This window comes from Dipodomys spectabilis, unplaced genomic scaffold, assembly GCF_019054845.1.
Source record: "Dipodomys spectabilis isolate Male_0828 unplaced genomic scaffold, ASM1905484v1 ptg000498l, whole genome shotgun sequence".
Classification (NCBI taxonomy): Eukaryota; Metazoa; Chordata; class Mammalia; order Rodentia; family Heteromyidae; genus Dipodomys; species Dipodomys spectabilis.
In genome coordinates this window covers 1,514,849-1,520,848 of record NW_024871175.1, presented here as the reverse complement: position 1 = coordinate 1,520,848, position 6,000 = coordinate 1,514,849, and positions in this window count along the sequence as shown.

The following is a 6,000-nucleotide window of genomic DNA, read 5'->3' as shown; positions in this document are numbered from 1 at the left end:
TGGGCAATTTGTATTTCTTTTTCTCAGTCAGAAAAAGAGTTTATTTACTGAACTGCTGCCCACACCATGTATGGTGGAGAAGCATAGCTTAAAAGGAAGGGGGAGACCCACCTCTGGGCCAGGACATATCTAGGCTAGGGAAAGGAAGAAGTGTGGCCCGGTGGGGGAAAGGTGTGGCCACACTGGATCTCAATGTGACCTCAGGGTCTGGGACCCTCCTATGGTCAGATGGGAGGTTTGTGACCAGAGGTGGCTCAGGATGTGCCCTAGAAGGAGGGGAAGGTGGCTGCTTCCAGCTCTGCTAGTTACCTATGTAACAGATATTGGGCAGAAACTTAGCCAAGAAGGAGGGAGGTATTCCTGTTCAGACCTTACATTCCAGCCTTTTGATAATTATGAAAAAGGGTGAAGATTCTCTCTGTCTATTTCCTGTTTGCAAGGGGTCTGAACAGTAGGGGTAAATGGCTGAAATGAGATCCCATCTGAGAGAAGGCAGCAGGCAACAGCTGTCACTTGGACAATGAGTCCTTAGATGAAGTCTGGAGGAGGCAAGCCTCTTGGACGAAGTTTGGCGAAGTCTCATGAGGCATTGAGGGACTGAAAAAATATACTTGAAAGCAAATAAATGGCAAGAGGAAGGACTTGGGGCTGAAAATGTTGGTGGAAATATCCCTATCTACTTCTGACATCTGGCGACTGGGTAGAGAAGAAGGCAAGAGACAAAGGCAAGAATATAAATTCTTGTCCAGTTGAAAGTTAGACTGGTATGGACATTAGATGGGCAGTCTTCTTACTTCTATTGGCCTCCCAGCTCTGGTTAATTTTGAAAGGGCAGGCACAAAGTGGCTGATTTGTATCTTTTCCTCTTACTCCTTTCCATGTTCCTTTGTTCTGCAGACTGGCTGAGTCTAAGTGTTGTTGCTGGGATGGTTTGTCCTAGTTGGTATTCAAGGAGGTTTGAACTCAAGGCCTAGGCACTGTCCCTGAGCACTTTTGCTCAAGGCTAGCACTCTACCACTTTGAGTTATAATACCACTTGCAGTTTACCCTGGTTAGAGTTAAGAGGCTTGAGCAAAGCTTCCACCCTGGCTCTTTGCAGGTTAGTTGGGAGATGGAGTGTTAGGGATTTTTCACCCCGGGCTGGATTTGAATTGCAACTTTTGTCTCGAAAACCCTTTGTTATTTCCAATTAAAGCAGCAAGGAGATCAAATAGAATAAGTAGACGTTACCTGGTCCTTATCAAGAATTGACCAAATATTCTGCAATGACAAAACTTGTTAGATGGGAGAATCTTAGCACAGATATGCCCAATATTTTAGCATCCATGTATTCAGTACTAAACTAAACAACACAAAACAAAAGAAGCAAAACTCAAATCTTAAATTTTTAGAGAACAATGTTTAGACATCTTTGCTAACAAAGCACATCAGATGGTTGGGCCTCAGTTACCAGACTCTGTGAAAAGAGCAACTTATTAGCAAGGCACATTTGCATAGATGGATGGAGGAGAAGTAAGTTTGTTGGAAGTATAAGGATTGGAGAGGGCCAAATCCTTAACCTACCATTTGGCCAAGATGGTGAACTCAAGATGGCAAATTTCTAAAAAAATGCAAAGAAAGGCTGAACAAATAATCAAGCCTAGTTTGGCTAGCCTTTTAGAGGCAACCTAGAATGGGTGCCCTGGACCCATCCCATGTCGCAGGCTTCATAGCACAATACAAATAGTTGTAGAAAGGGAGAGATATAGAAAGTTGGACATGAGTAGCAGAGAGCAAAGAGATCCTGAAAGTGAACAGATTTCTGACCATTTACCATTGCAGAGGCAAAAATTGTCTAAATCTGAGAAAAGCATAAAAAATTAGGTGCTCTGGCTATCCAGGGAACACAGGAGGCATTTCAGAGGGGTTTTATGGCTCGGGCATGCCTTGTAGCACAACATTAAATGTAGAGGAGTGTCAGTCTGTTGAGTGAAGGAGAGCTGACCAGGCAGAAGCGTTGTACCTACTTCCTCTAGAGCACTCTGGAGAGAAATGGCCAGGCCCCATAACCAAGTATCCTCGGGTTCGGAGGTGACCAGCCTTTCCCCTAAAGACCATAGGAGTATCTGGCATGGCGCCACATCTGAACAGAGATTGAGCAACAGAGAGCCGTAGAGAGTAGTTTCACTCGCCAGAGAAAAGAAGTGTGGATGTGGATATGAATGCCAGCAACGGTATTGGTGAAAAATCTCTTGTGGTGTCTCAAGGCAGTTTAGTTCACAGAAAAGGGGCTGTTAGTAAATTCTAACATTTCCAACTCAAAAACCCCATCTGAGTCACAGCATCATATGTAAGGAATATTAAATAGGTAGGTTTCATTCGATAGCCTATGAAGAGAATACCACACACACTATTAAGGCAGGAAAAGAAGTTTATTTACTTAACTGCTGCCCCCACCATACATGGTGAAGAAGCAGGACCAAAAAGGACAGGAGGGATAGCAATTTGTATTTCTGTAGACATTCATCCATCTCTGCTAGGTTTTCCTTCCTTTGTGAGTAGAGTCACTTATGATTGTTATAGAGTCCTTATGATTGTTCGGATGTCTTGGATGTTTGTTGTAATTTTTCCTGTGGTATCTCTGATAATATTGATTTGGGTCTCCACTCTTGTTTTGTTAGTTACTCTTGCCAGTGGTCTGTCAGTTTTACTAATTTTTTTCTTAAAAACAGTTTTTTGTTTAATTAATTTTATTTATAATTTTCTCAGTCTCTGTCTCATTAATTTCAGCTCTCATTTTGGTTATCTCTGTCTAGCAACTTTAGGTTCAATTTTTTCTTGTTTCTGTAACAGTTTTAGTTGTATCATAAAGATTGTTTACTTGGTCTCTGTTTACTTGGTCTCTGTTTTCTTGATATGTGCACTAAGAGCAATACATTTGTCCCTCAGGACTGCTTTCGCTGGGTCCCATAGGTTTCTTTGTGATGTTTCTTCATTTTCACTGAATTATAGGAACTTTTTAATTTCTTCTTCTGTGACTCATGTGTTGTTCAACTTAGTGCAGTTTCATTTTCATGTGTTTAAGTTTTTTCTACTTTATGTCTTGTTATTGAGAACTAGTTTGATTCCACTGTGGTCAGATAAAATACAGGGTATTATGTCGATCCTCTTGTATTTGCTTAAAGTCCTTGTATGAACTAAGTAATGATCTATTGTAGAAAAAGTGAAGGGGTTAGCAAGAGTTAGACCCTGCTGGTGTGAATGCCTATAATTGTAGCTACTCAGGAGGCTCAGATCTGTGTATTCAGGTTCAAAGCCAGACCAGGCAGGAAATTTCATGAGGCTTTACTGGGGTTGATCAGCACCACACCCTGCATCATGTCTGGGGTTGTTCACCACCTTTGCCACCATGGGTTGGGCTGGGATGCTTATGCAAGCCAGTATGGAGAGGCTCTCCACACCACCACGAGTCAGTGTTAACCAGTGCTGCTGCCTCAGGCTGGGCTAGGCTGCTTATGTGGGCCAGTATGGAGAGGCACAAACAGCCATTGTTCTGGAGTTGTTCATTGCCGCTGTCCCTGCCACAGTTATCACTGCCGCCCTGGGCTGGTCTGGGCTGTTCCTGTGGGCTAGTACCAAGAGGCATTGTGCCCAGAGTCTGGGTGGTTTGCCGCTACTGCCAGCTGCTGCTGCTGATCCAGGTTAGGCTAGGCTGTTTACACCAGCAGGACAGAGGTGCCACGCTGCCAGTCTAGGATCATTCGCCACTGCTGACAGCTGCTGCTGCTCCTGACTGGGTTGGGCTGCTTGCACCAGCCAGGCAGAGAGGCCATGCCAGGGAGGGTGAGGGGAATCTTCATGCCGGCTCTGTCTTCTGAGATTTCAGTTTGTATTTTTGGATAGGCACGGGACCTTGGGAGTCTTCTGTGAGCCTTGGGATGCTTGTGGTTGTGTAGTCCTCAGAGGGTCCAGAGCCAGGCCACTTAAGCAACCTGGCAAAAAGCTCCACCACTTAAGCTGCTCAGTGGGGAGCCCCATCACCAACAAGGGGTGGGGAAGGGTCTTCTCACTTTACTGTCTGTGTAGGTTTTTCCCTTTTCTTTTTTCACTTTCTGTATCTCTCTGAGTATTGCCTTTTTTTTTTTTTTTGTGGGTCACTTGCAGAAACGGAGCATTGCAATCCAAACTCTGTATTTGGTTGGGGAGAGCTGTGGTGTTTTCCTTCTGTTCCATTGCCATCTTGGCCCCTCCCCTTCAGGTGGACTTTTTCTTATGTGGCTGGTGGGCTTTCTTTACCAAAGGATAGGTCCATAAAAGAATATGTTGTAAAGCCTACAGATTGTAGTTAGACATTTCTGTTAATATAGCCTTCCCAAATTTAAGAACCGAAGGGTGTGGTCTTCCCTAAAGTATTTCAAAGGGATTAAATCCTTTAACTTAAGGGCTACATCTTGCTCAAAGGAGAGCAAAGTGGAGGAGGCTCAACTAGCCATGGACAGTCTCTGTATTTAATTTAGTTAGTTTGCTTTGAGGGCATATCCATTCTTTCTAATGCCTGGAACTCTGAGCTCTATAAATGGATTGTAACTTCTAATTTATTCCTAGAGTGTTAGTTAATAATTGAGAACTTGGGCCATGAATGCAGGGCCATCTTTGGAACCCACAGCTAAGGGTAAGCCAAATCAAGGAATTATTACATGCCTCAGCTCAGCCTGAAAAAGTGTCCACTATTACTAATAGATACCAATACCCATACTTTCCAGCTTTACCTCTGTGAAGTCCACTTTCCCAAATTCACCATCTGAGTTTCCTCACATATGAATTCTTTCCATACGTTCCAGCTTTTCAGCATTTACCTGTTGGAAATTACCTACACACCTTACAAAGTATTGTCACGCTAAGGCCTCACTGGTTTTCAGAACAGTTTAGGTAGTGGCCTCGGGAAATTTACCAGGGTTCAAATATCTACACGTAAACTGACAGAAAGCTTGAACCTGTATGCTTTTTTCACAAGTTCAGTGTCAAAATTTGCACACTTATTACAACTGTTTTTGCTTCTTCCTTTAATGTTAATGACTAGTAGCTCTAGAGATCCTACTGGTTTTAGAGTGATCTCCCAAGCTACCTGATCAGCTTAGATGTTTCCCTGTATCTTAGGGTCTCTAGTTTCTTTAACATCTGTTCAGTACTCTGAACCTTGGAGACTTCTTTCATTTTATTCTCCTCCTTTTCTCTCAAACTTGCTTTCAAAATCCCACTCTTCTTCTCAATGTGCTCCTTAAACTGTAACTGTTTTGGCAGGGTCACAGGAGAGTTCTTTTCACTGGACAACTGCTGCTCCTTCTCACAACACCTTTGCTTGATTTTCAGCTCCTCCCTGAAGTTCACAGAAGTGCTATTGTGAGGTATTTTGTCCCACCTCCATCTGTTCCATTGGGACATGAAGCTTCTGCATTACATTTATGATGAAGATCTCAGCAGTCTTTTGGGCTTTTACTCTAGTAGTTTCCCTTTCTAGTTTTCAACTTCAGTGTATTTTTGTGACAGATCTTTCAACTGTTCGTTTAGCCCTTCTGTTTTTCTTCCTAATGCTCTTTCCTTTTCCCTAGCCTTCTCTATCAAAGCATGTGGCCCTTTAACTCTTTCTGAAGAGTAACAATCTCTTTGTTGAGCCTGATATTTTCCTGTTCACTTTACTTGGCCTCATCTATGACAGCACTTCCCTGTCTTCTCTGCTAATTACTCTTTCCTTTTCGCTCTGTTGCTTTGAATTTCTGGTGACAATTTTCAAAGCTTATAATCGACATGTACTTCAGCCTAATACATTTTATAACAGGTCCAGCTCATTTTTCATGCCCACGATTTCATAATGCAGCAACAGGATCTCTTTTTGGCCTCACTTGTGGTTAGCAATGATGGGAGCATTGGTGTCTTGTGTTTCTGTCGGCCTGTGGTCCCTTAATTTGCCTCATACGTATTCAGGCTAATGTATTTGAATTTCATTTGATTCTGAGTGTTTTC